Source organism: Protopterus annectens, chromosome 11.part0 (assembly GCF_019279795.1).
Source record: "Protopterus annectens isolate FY-2018-M chromosome 11.part0, PAN1.0, whole genome shotgun sequence".
In the NCBI taxonomy this organism is placed as follows: domain Eukaryota; kingdom Metazoa; phylum Chordata; order Ceratodontiformes; family Protopteridae; genus Protopterus; species Protopterus annectens.
Window position 1 is genome coordinate 1,307,048,058 of NC_056745.1, and position 12,881 is coordinate 1,307,060,938.

Sequence of the window (12,881 nt, forward strand, 5' to 3'; positions counted from 1 at the left end):
AGTCTATTCTTGTAGCATTGTAGTTCCTTATTCTGTTTTTTATAACATTTAGGTGTTTCAGATACAGAATAACTGTTTTATGCAACTATGACATAAAATATAGAAAATAATTTTGTCCTAAAATCTCAGGACATTTGCTATTTTTTCACATTTTTTGCAGGACACAACTGCCCAAAGAGGGACTGTCCCTCGCAAAGTGGGACAGGTGGTAACCCTAGTAGCAGCAGCATTTAGGTCATGAAATGCCTGAAAGGCTCATTTTTTCAATGGATAAAATGCACAGATTAAACTAATGAATGGCTCACAGGGAGGGCTGTTGTGAGTACAACTGCAATTTGTGATGGAATGTGGCTAACACCTAAGAGACTTCCTGCAGGCAATCTTCCTCCACCCCCCTCAGCCAAAGGTGAGCATGCTCAAAAAGGCAAACCTGAAATGTAAACAAAGGCTGAATCAAAAAAAAAAAATCCCTGGGATTGTCCCTTTAAAGGGTCGATAAATCAGTGTTCACTATTTTAAGCATTCCCTGATTTAATATAGACCCTATATATATATATATATATATATATATATATATATATATATATATATATATGTGTATGTGTGTGTGTGTGTGTGTGTGTGTGTGTGTGTGTGTGTGTGTGTAAAACTGAGATACAGAATCTGTATTATAGTAATGTTCTTCTCTGCATAGCATACACTCTAAACACTATATAGTGACTGTGTATCAGTTATGCCACTTGTTCACCAGTTTTGTATAGCACTAAACTGCAGCTAATGATACAAATAAAACACACTTATTGTGTTACTATTACTTCATATTTTAAGTTACTTGCATGCACGTTGCCTTTCATTTCATTGTTACAACATGGTAATTCACTGGTATTAATGTAACAGGACTTTGATTTTAATTGCAAGTCTAAGTAGTTGTGAGTTCAGATGACTATAAAGCATTGCCATGCATAAATTGTTGAGAAGATATTGTTGCAGCTCCTCTATGAGTACATTGCATACCAGGCAGAGTCCAACCTACTGTTTAATCAAAGAAGTCTTGGCTTACAGCTGAGTCATGGGGACTCTTGTAACCTGATTATTTGAGAAACAGCACTGGAAGCTTACAGATATGTGGCTCGTTGGTCTAGGGGTATGATTCTCGCTTTGGGTGCGAGAGGTCCCGGGTTCAAATCCCGGACGAGCCCTCCTTTTCTGAACACTACTTTCCACTCCACATTTTCTGGTTATACACATCTATATACGTGTGCTTTATAAGTATGCATAGTATCTGTAAATACTCATACTGAGCATTAAAAAGTACCACACTTGGGCTCTTCTTAGAAATCACTTCTGTTATCAAAAAACATGGAAGCAGGCTTGTGTAGTCTAAAGTTAGCACAGCAAGTTAAGTCTGGTTTATGGTGTTTGATTCCTTGTATACCACTTGCTTACTGTCTGACTTTATTTCATTTAACACAGTTTTGTTTCTTAAGTCACATCTTAAAAAATGACATTTGTGTTCAACAAGCTCGTCTGGTCGATAAAATACTACAAAATGTCTACCATGTGCAATTTCCTGTCTTTTTTGTTGGCAGATCTGATTCTGGCTTTAAGTGTCAAAGTGCCACTAACAAATACAGGATGAGTCCTTTTATCCCAAGAACTTCTTTTCAATACTGTTGAGAGACATTTATCTGTGTGTGTTTTGTATGTATAAAAATGAATCTGTAAACATGCATGCATACAGTGGAAAATACTGTACTTAGTTGTTACGATTCAAGTCCATACATCAAAAATCACAAAAGTATAATATTACAGTAGAAATGTCAAATTGTATTTCTTCACTACTGAAATTCCCATCTCCCCAGCTTCTCACAAATAAGACTGAATAAAATGAGCATATCTTCTGTCCTTTGGTCATCTGTACCATAACACATATACGAGTGCTGAAGTTGGCATGATTTATTCAAATTATTTATTGTCACTGCCTCTGAGAGTTCTTTGATTTTGAATCTTGCTTGCCAAGGTGCATTAGAATAGTTAAGAGACCTAGTGTGAGTGACGCACTGTGCTTGGCTACGAATGGTGTCATTTTGTATGTTGTTGACTTCTGTTGGGAGGTCGCTTTATTATCAAGGGATGCTTGTATGGTGATATGCCTTTATTTATTGTGTGGTTATTAATAAATGTCTCTCAAAAGGTACTTTGTATTGAAAATAAATTATTGGGATAAGAGGAATCATCCAGCGCCAGGAGAATATATAAATATGATGTCAAGTATTTTTCAGTGTTTTAATTAAGGCAGTTGCCATTCCATTACCTTCAAAGTGCCAAAGTTAAGTGATCATTCAGAAAGATGTAAACATCCAGAGACAGGTATATGCATTCAAAATAAGGTTGTGAGTCAACAGAAAATGTGATTTATGCTAACAGAACTGTTTTGTATATTTCCATTGTGAAAGGGAATAAATGCTGACATCTAGTGATCATTTAAATCACACAGTTTGAAGGCACAAATTCAAAAATAGTTGTTTAACCTTGGTGAAAACAAAGCCCCCACGGTCCCCTAAGGAGTCTACCATCCAGATACTATCCATGCCTGACACTGCTTAGCTTGTAAAATTAGACAAGGTGAAGTAAACTCAGGGTAGTTTGTCCTCTTGCATTAATGCTTTGTAGTTCATTTTTAGATGGATGCAAAAATATAAATTCAAAACTATTCATTTATCAAAGTAAAAAATAATGCACTTAGGGTAATAATCCATTGTTGTTTCTGTTGAAGGCTTTAGACAAGCCTAGAAATAAGGAAGAGACTAGTGTGCTGTTATTTCTAGCTTTATTGACAATATCTATATAGGTTAGAAGGGCAGTGTTAGTACTATGCGAAGGACGGAAGCCATGCTGTGTAGGGGAAAGGAGTTCTTCCTGCAGGAAATAGTCTAGCAATTTTTTGAATACATTTTACAAGTATTTTGGTGAGGGGAGATAAAATTTCTATAGGTCTAAAATTAATATTGTATGTTCAATTTCCTCCTTTGTACAGAGGGATAATGTGCAACTTTTTCCAGAGGGGAGTGTGGTATTCCTGGATTGACCTATTTATAAGGATTGAGGTTCATAGGTTGGTACTAGGCTATCAGCCCTAGGGCCTATACAAGCCTAGCCATAACAATTCCTGGCTATTTCTTCCCACACTATTTACTTGAGACAGGAAAGGCAATGCTAATGGCTGCTATTTTTAAGTACTCTCTTGGACGGTCATCAACTAAAGAAGAGCACAGTTTAAGTTTGTTTCAGAGTAGTTTCATATAGGATGTAGGCACGGGTTTGAAGGTGAAAGTGGATGTGGTGATAAGCGGCTCTTGTGTAGGGTTCGAATTAGATGTTGAGGAATCCTTGGTTAGAGATGCTATACTATCTATAAAATAGGAGTTAAACTGTATTGCAGTTTTGAGTGGTGATTGATCGGGACAGGGATTTTGGTTGAATTTTTAGCTGAGATGTAATGATTTCTTAAATGGATCTCCAAAAGTTTTTAGGGTCATATGTAGTATTATTCTGAGAGTTATTATAGTATATTTTTTGTCATTTACTCGTTTTAAAGCATGATTGTGAAACATTCTGAAGTTTTCAAGATATTGAGGTGTTTTATATTTTTGCTGTTCTTTCCATGCTTTTTCTCTATCCTGCAATTGCATTCTACTCTTTTTAGACAGCCAAATTGCATTATTTGTTTTTATTCTCTTGCTTCTAGAAGATGCAAGGCTATTTAGGATATTTAGAAAAGTTGTACTGAATTCATTTACAGCATCATCTAATGGGTGGATGTTTAGGAAGTTCCAGTTAATAGGTGATAGTGTAGTAATGAACATTTCTGGGTTAAACTTGGAAAGATTGTATTGTTTTACGAAGATACTGTTCAACTGGATATGTGAAATGTCTGGCCACATAACTTGGGAGATGATCACTGAGAGAGTCTGACATTGTACAGTGGTGGTATATTTTATTTTTTATTTATTTTATTTTACATTTGTTGACCGGGCTAGTCTATCTGGATATATGTCCATTTTCAGTAGAGGCCCATGGAGAAAAGCTCCAGTGATTATTACATGGTTTAAGAAAGTGTTACAATAGAAGTAATAACAAATATAAAGCTAACAGTAAACAAATAGTATTTTTTTTTTCAGGAAATTGCAAACTACAATCTTAAAACCAAAAAATACATAAACTACAACCTACGTGATGTGCATATCACAATAATCATTACAATACAAAGAATCAAAACATAAATTTTATAAGAGGAATGCTAAAGTGTAATGAGAGGTAAAGAAAAGCTGAAAGGGGTGTAGAGAGAAAAAATAGGGAAGAAAAAAGAAAACAGAGTAAGTCTAGTTAGTACAAGGACATAGCCATATTATTGAGGTACTGTCTAGATGAGTCTAAAAAGTGGGAGAGAGGTCTGGGATGAGGTATCTGAGGGCTGATTATTCCATGTTTTCCAACAAAATTGGAGAACAGGCAGTCCCCTGTTAAGTTATAGGGTATAGGAGGGAAAAAAAAGTAGGGAAGAAGACAAGAAAAGAAACGAGAGTTAGTCTGGGTTACTACAGGGGCATAGTCATTTTTTATTGAGATACAGTTTTAGATTCCTTTTAAAAAGTGGGAGAGAAGCCAGAGATGAGATATCCGAGGGTAGTTTATTCCATATTTTTCCAACAGAGTTTGAGAACAGGCAGTCACCTGCAGAGTTATTAGATATGGTTGTTTTGATCAATAGTTTGTTTGAAGAGCGTAGATGTTTCTGATTATAATAAGGTGCAATGTGGCAAGACAGTATTGGAGTTTTGGTGGGTTGGTGCAGGGTTTTGTGGGCTATTATGAGTTGTTGAAGTTCGAGCTGATTAGGAAGTTCTAGCCAACCTAGTTGTTTTAGGTTCAGTGAGTGATGGGTTCTAAAAGGGGATCTTGTAGCAAATCTAGCAATACTATTGTAAGATGTTTCTAGTTTACTGAGGTTTTTTTTTGATAGATTGGTGTATATGGGGGAAGCATAAAGTAAAGTAGAGATTAGGTGAGTTCTGGCTAATGTAGTTCTTGCAAGCGGAGTAAGAAAGGGTTTGATTCTGTATAAGGTTCCTATTTTTTTGTTCACTGATTTTATTGTAGTGTTGATATGATTGTCAAAGTTTAGATTGTTATCTATTGTTATTCCTAATAATTTTGTGGTAGCGTCAGGAGAAATGATAGTACTGTTATTGGAACTGATAGTGAAGTGTAAGGGGATGTGCTTTCGGGTTGATGCGAAGAGAAGCAGCTTAGTTTTCTTGGGGTTAAGTAGCAGGCAGCCATGAGAGAACCATTGTTCTACAGTGTTAAAGGCTTTTTGGGTAAGAGACTGTAGTTCTGTTTGAGAGGTAGATGTACAGATAATAGTAGAATCATCTGCATATTGAATACAGTTAGTATTTGGGATAGCTGATTGCAGGTCATTGATAAAGATGGAAAAAAGAAGTGGGCCTAAGATGGAGCCTTGTGGCACTCCTAGAGATATGGGAAGATGATCAGATAGTGAATTTTTCCAGAGTACCGCCTGCTGACGGTTTTCTAGGTAAGATTTAAACCAAGTTATGGAAGGAAGATCAAGTGAAAGAGAAGTCAGAATGTGTAGAAGTAGTTGGTGGTTAACCGTGTCAAAGGCTTTAGATAAGTCGATGAAGAGTGCAGATGAAAGATTATTTTTGTTGCGATTAAAGTTGATGGAGTTTGTAAATGAGACCAGTGCAGTGGTGGTACTGTGAAAAGGTCTAAAACCATGCTGACAATTGGCTAGTAGGCTGTTTTGTAGAAGGTGGTTTAGTAGTTGTTTATGGATACATTTTTCCATAATTTTAGCAATAGGGGATAACAGTGCTATGGGACGATAGTTAGAGAAGTCATTAGAGTTTCCCCCTTTATGTAGTGGGATGATATGAGATATCTTCCAGATTGAAGGGATAGTTCCTTCATTAATAGATCTGTTTATCAGAATAGAAATGGGATAGGCAATGGCTTTAGCTCCAATTTGCAGAAACTCAGCAGGAAGTTTGTCTACGGAGGGGGTGGTAGGTCTAAGTTTTTGGAGTAAGGATGAGATAAAGGAAGTAGGAATAGGTAGTAGATGAAATGGGGGGGTGGATTTGCAGAAGATGGAAGTAGCTTAGAGGTATCAGGAGATAGGTGACTAGCAAGAGTTTGAATAGTATTTGTGAAGAAAGAGTTGAAGGCATTAGCTGTTTGTGTGGGATTGTCTGGTTTAGAGTTTTGTGGGTCGGTGTAATAGATTGGCCTGGGGACAGAAGATTATTAATGCTGGTCCAGAATTTTTTAGGTTCCTTGTTGGATGTTTGTTGTAGATGAAGGTAGTAGTTTTTTTGTCTGCCAGGATGGCTTTTTTTGTGCTGTTTCTACATTCTTTAAAGGTTTGACGGTCAGCCAGGTTCTTAGTGGTACGCCATTTTGCCCAGGATTTGTTTCTGATAATGATTTTTTGTCTAGTATTGTTGGTCAGCCAGGGGGCTGGTTTGGCTTTGGTTCTGATAGTACGTATTGGTGCATGCTGATCTAGAATAGCTAAGAATGTGGAATTGAAGTACTGTACTGCATCATTAAGAGGGAGAAATTTTAGAGGAGACCAATTACATTGTCTCAGTTCTGTCTGAAAGCATTCTGAGTTAAATTGCTTTTTTGAACGTAATGTTCTGAATGTGTTTAGAAAAATTAGATTGGTTTTATGTCTAATAATATATGCTAAAGAGTGGTTACTTAGATCGTCTGGAAGGGAGCCAGTTTTATAGGTTTGTTGGGGGGTGTTAGTAAGTATCCAGTCTAAAGTGGTGTCCTCTTTATTGATTTTATTAGTTCTGGTAGGGCAGGTAATTAGTTGTGAGAAGCCATGTAGGTTTATGTGGGAGGTGGGGTTTGAATTATTACAGGAATTCCAATTAATATTTAGGTCACCTAAGATTAATGTTTCTTGTGGGAGATTAGTAGAGAGCCAACTAAGGATGCACTCAAGAGCATTAATGTTATTTCCTGGGGGAAGATATATGCAAATTATATATATGGCTTTGCTTTTGTTGACTTGAAGTTTAGAGCAAATTATTTCGGCACTATTGACTAGGGGAAGGTTCAGATTTATAGTGCTGATTTGTAGGTGGGTTTTATAGAGAATTGCTACACCTCCCCCCTTTTTTGTAGAACGGTCAAGTCTAATGATGTCATACCCAGGTGGGGAGATTTTGTTGTCTTTAACAATTGGTTTTAGCCATGTTTCTGATAGGCATAGGATGTCGAATTGGTTGACATCTAGCAGGGCATGGACTTGAGAAATGTTATTACAAATACTACATATGTTTAGATGGGCTATAGTGAGTGAATTGGTAGATTTGGTAGGTAAAGCAGTCCTAGTTATGTCATTGTTGTAGTTTCTTATGGTCTGGGTATGGTGTGGGCCAGGGTTTGGATGAATGTCTCCATCCAATAGTGAGTGGGGGAGAGTTGAGTGTTTAGGTTGTAGAGGTTTCCAAAAGTAGTCGATTAATTTTCGAGTTTTTTGGTTATAGAATGTAATGTGGGCTAGTCTGTGGTATTTGGCTAGTAGGTAGTTGGGCTTGTAAATGAGATTTAGGAAGGTTGCAGAAAAAGGTGTTATAGGTGTAGAGGTGTGTAAAGAGAGAAAGGTACAAAGGTAGTTCATAGGAGGACAAGATATAGGTAGTTGCTAGAGGAGTTATAAGTGATATGATAATCAATATTTGAATTTGAGAAGGGTTCACTGTATTGTGCATTGTTAAGGAAGTGGAAATGAGAGAGAGAATGAGAAATAATAGTAAGTATGTGTGAGGTAGGGGAGAAGGAGAGTTGGGTAATTGGTAGGTGGAATGTGTATAATAGGGGGTGGGAGTGTTATAGATGAGATTTGTGTGATTGGTGTGAGTAAGGTAGGGGTGTGGTTTCTGGAGGGATAAAGGTAGGAGCACTGGGGGTGGGTGGGAATTGGGGGTAGGGTAGGGGAGCAGAGTGAGCCCGAAGGGCGAACGGAACGGGTAGAGACGAGAGCAGAATATAGAGGAAGGCAATCAATGAAGTGAGAGACTCATCAGGTAAGTCTAGCAGGTAAGTCTAAAGGTAGGTGAATGTAGACAATGTTCAGAGGCTAGAAGGAAGAAAGACAGGATGATAAAGGAGAAGACAATGATAAAGGATGCCTTAGGACAAGGAGAGTTAATATATAAGTGAATCTGAGGAAACTGGGAACAGAGTAATGGGGGTAGGGATACAGAAATAGGGTAGAAAATACAGTACAAAAGCTAATTATTGAGAAAGCTAAATACTGAGATGCCACCTAGTGGTCAGTCACTGTATAGCAGTGGAAAGGTCTCTTGCTAGATTTGAGGGTCTATGGGGGGAGTGAGGATGAAGTAGTTTGAGTGAAGGGGATAAATAAAAGGAGGTATGGATAATATAAAAGAAAGAAGAGAAGGACTGGGGGGTTTGGCTGCTGGCTAGCCTACCTGAGAAGCTTGCCTAACCTAGTAAAGTCTTAACATTTATCTTGTTTCACTTTATTTGTTTCAGCATCAATACATACTTTCAATGCCCTTTCAAAGGAAAGGTTTTTCTGGGAGTTGTAAGGTAATTTCCTTAGTTTGCCCTAATGTTCCAAGGCGTCTAGCTGGGAATATGCAGGTGTTTGGTGCAGGGACAAGCTGGAACACAGTGCTGGTAAGATATTGAGACAGAGAAAAGGTAGTAAGGCATAGAGTATCAACTTGGAGAGCAGGTAAAGATGTTATGCAGACATAGTTGCTTGTGTAATCACAGTCAACAACAATACATTATAGCTCTATCAAACTTTTATAACTCCATTTATTACCAGAAGCTACTAGGAATTCAGAGCAGTACTAAACTTAAACAGTAAACAAAATGTATCACAGACACAGTTGGATATATCACCACAGTAAATAGCAATACTTTGTAGCGCTTTCAAAATTCTATGTCTCCTTTTAGTGCCCGAAACTACCGGGAATTTGGGGCAGTACTTAACTTGAACAGTGAACTGAGTTAAGATAGGGAGGAGCAATAAAAACAATTAAAGAGGAGTAGTCCTTTGTTAATTAGCAATGCTTCCTGAGCCTTGGGCTGATTTTCGTGTGGTATACGTTGACTTCAGGAATTTTGGTGTGTGTTCAATTAGCAATGCGACTCATAGTATTAGCAAAATATAAGCAGTTACAACCTCCTTATAATTCACAGTAAAATAGGGTTGATACCATGTTGGATTTAGGGAGGGTGAGAATACTGTTTTGCAGTTTAGCGGTAAGAGAACCGCATGATTTAGTATCCGTGCGCATCTTTAGACGGCTCAGGTGATTATATCAGTCCCCAGTATTCAATGTTAATAAGGCTAGTTAAGTAGAGGGCAGTATGAGTTTATAGAGATGCTGCAAAACTCTATAAAGTTCCCGACCATAGGAAAATGACTATATTCAGTTTTATAAAGTATAGTAGTGGTCAGAAAATGTAGCGACCAGGAAAGGAGGCCTTTACTGGGTAATAAGTACTGAAAAACAATCTTATGAGCAGACAACTTCTTTAAGCAGCCTACACAAATACAAGTTATTTGAATTTAGGGAGGGTGAGAATATTGTTATGCAGTTTAGTTGTAAGGGAACCTCATAATTCAGTACCAATGCGCGTCTTTTAGACGGCTCAGATGATTATGTCAGTCCTGAGTAGTCAATGTTAATGAGGCTAGTTAAGTAGAGGGCAGTATGCCTTTAGAGAGTTGCTACAAAACTCTAAAACGTTCCCGAACCTAGGAAAATGACTATATTCTGCTATACCAAGTTTAGTAGTGGTCAGAAAATGTAGCGATCAGGAAAGGAGGTCATTACTGGTTAATAATTACTAAAAAACAATTCTTATGAGCAGACAACTTCTTTAAACAGCCTACGCATATGCAACGCTCTGTAAATGTCTGTGTTTGCAGCAAAAGCAGTAGTAGATCAGCAAAAAACAGTGTGAATCTATAAAAGTAACATCAAGGTACATTCATTACAAGCCACGTGCACAACACTCAGATAGTGTCAGCGTTGCACCAAAAGCTAAAGCAATGTACAAATAAAAGCAAAAAACAGTGTGAATTGATAATAGTAACATCAAGGTACATTAATTTCAAGCCACGTGCACAACGCTCAGATAGTGTCAGCGTTTGCATCAAAAGCTAAAGCTATGTACAAATAAAAAGCAGTTAATAACAGTTTGAAAGTTAAATGAGGCAAAAAAGAGCAATCATTTTACACAAATGAAGCATAATCTCTCTTACTGTAATTCAAGCTCAGGAGCGGAGCACACAGCAGCCAGGTGGAGGGGAGGAGAAGAAATATGGTGTCACCAAGGATTGGGGTATACTTATAAGGTGAGCTAGGGCATTGGGGCAGTGGGGGAGGGGGAAAGAGACAAAAGCAGGTATAGGGCAAAAGCCACGCGATTGAGCAGAAAGAGGACAGATGAGAGGTATCAATACGTATGTTGCAGGGAGGGGCTTAGTGATTAGAGGTAGTAGAGTACATGGGAGACAGTGAGGGTAGGTAAGAGGATGAGGATGATAAGATGAATAAGTGGGAAAGCGGCACTGGTAGATGTACTGATAAGGGAGACGAGGAGAGGTTCAAGAGTAAAGAGTGAAATAGTAAGCAATAGAGATAACAGAGGGGTAAGACAGGAGAATAACAGAGACAAGAGAGTAGAATATAGAGGAAGACAATCAGTGAAGTGAGAGACTCAGCAGGTAAGTCTAGCAGGTAAGTCTAACGGTAGGTGAATGTAGACAATGTTCAGAGGCTAGAAGGAAGAAAGACAGGATGATAGAGGAGAAGACAGTGATAAAGGATGCCTTAGGACAAGGAGAGTTAATATATAAGTGAATCTGAGGAAACTGGGAACAGAGTAATGGGGGTAGGGATACAGAAATAGGGTGGAAAATACAGTACAAAAGCTAATTATTGAGAAAGCTAAATACTGAGACGCCACCTAGTGGTCAGTCACTGTATTAGCAGTGGAAAGGTCTCCTGCTAGATTTGGGGGTCTATGGGGGGAGTGAGGATGAAGTAGTTTGAGTGAAGGGGATAAATAAAAGGAGGTATGGATAATATAAAAGAAAGAAGAGAAGGACTGGGGGGGGGGGGTTGGCTGCTGCCTAGCCTACCTGAGAAGCTTGCCTAACCTAGTAAAGTCTTAACATTTATCTTGTTTCACTTTATTTATTTCAGCATCAGTACATACTTTCAATGCCCTTTCAAAGGAAAGGTTTTTCTGGCAGTTGTAAGGTAATTTCCTTAGTTTGCCCTAATGTTCCAAGGTGTCTGGCTGAGAATATGCAGGTGTTTGGTGCAGGGACAAGCTGGAACATAGTGTTTCAATGCCCTTTCAAAGGAAAGTTTTTTTCTGGCAGTTGTAAGGTAATTTCCTTAGTTTGCCCTAATGTTCCAAGGTGTCTGGCTGGGAATATGCAGGTGTTTGGTGCAGGGACAAGCTGGAACACAGTGTTTCAATGCCCTTTCAAAGGAAAGGTTTTTCTGGGAGTTGTAAGGTAATTTTCTTAGTTTGCCCTAATGTTACAAGGCATCTGGCTGGGAATATGCAGGTGTTTGGTGCAGGGACAAGCTGGAACACAGTGTTTCAATGCCCTTTCAAAGGAAAGGTTTTTCTGGGAGTTGTAAGGTAATTTCCTTAGTTTGCCCTAATGTTACAAGGCATCTGGCTGGGAATATGCAGGTGTTTGGTGCAGGGACAAGCTGGAACACAGTGTTTCAATGCCCTTTCAAAGGAAAGTTTTTTCTGGGAGTTGTAAGGTAATTTCCTTAGTTTGCCCTAATGTTCCAAGGCATCTGGCTGGGAATATGCAGGTGTTTGGTGCAGGGACAAGCTGGAACACAGTGTTTCAATGCCCTTTCAAAGGAAAGGTTTTTCTGGGAGTTGTAAGGTAATTTCCTTAGTTTGCCCTAATGTTCCAAGGCATCTGGCTGGGAATATGCAGGTGTTTGGTGCAGGGACAAGCTGGTAAACAGTGCGTAATTCAAGCACAGGAGAGGAGGGCACAGCAGCCAGGTGGAGGGGAGGAGAAGAAAGAAGGCATGTAGTTCAGCACTTTTATTTAAGCTTGTAATATTTATTACAGCAAAAGTTAGATCACCAGAGTTGGGGATTGGCTGTTGTTGGGTTAGAAAAGTGTGTGGGAGAGAGCTGTGTTTGTGTTCATTGTGATAGGTGGGACTAGGATTAGGGTGTTTTTCTCCTCCTAGAAGGATTTTAGCATATATGGGAATTATGCATAATTGTGTTTTGGAGAGGATTCTTCCATTTACATTTGTTTTGGTTTGAATTGAAGTGCAGTTAATCAGTCTGTATCTGGAATAAAGATTGGGGCAATATTAAATAGTTTTGTTGCACTGTGTGGAGAGTGTAAAGAGGACGTTGGATAGGTGGGTGGGACAGTGTAGGAGAAATGTTGACAAAGATTATTGAGTCTTGGTAGGATGAAAGATGACACAGTAGGAAGAGAGGAATAGAGGGTAAGCTGAAGAGTAGCATAATTAAGTACAGGCATCTGTATTTTATAGATGTCAGGTAGAGGGGATGTAGCAATGAAGGAAACAAGATGTTGCAGTGCAGTAGGAGATTCAGTGATTTTGGATTCTGAAAACTGGTAGAGGATAGATAAGGAGAGAAGTATTTTCTATAAAAGAGAATAGATTGTCCTTGTATCTTCTCTGGAATGTAAGGAATAGAGGGGTATGAAAGGGTAGATTATAATCATGTAGTCGATATAAGGAAATGAGGGTTTA

At 38.4% G+C, this 12,881-nt stretch overlaps 1 non-coding gene across 1 annotated transcript; it reads left to right on the forward strand.

The window, feature by feature from the left end:
* Positions 1 to 1,127: 1,127 nt before the first annotated feature.
* On the forward strand, positions 1,128 to 1,199 carry TRNAP-UGG. The gene has a single exon. It is a non-coding gene; the product is annotated as a tRNA-Pro (tRNA).
* Positions 1,200 to 12,881: the final 11,682 nt, after the last annotated feature.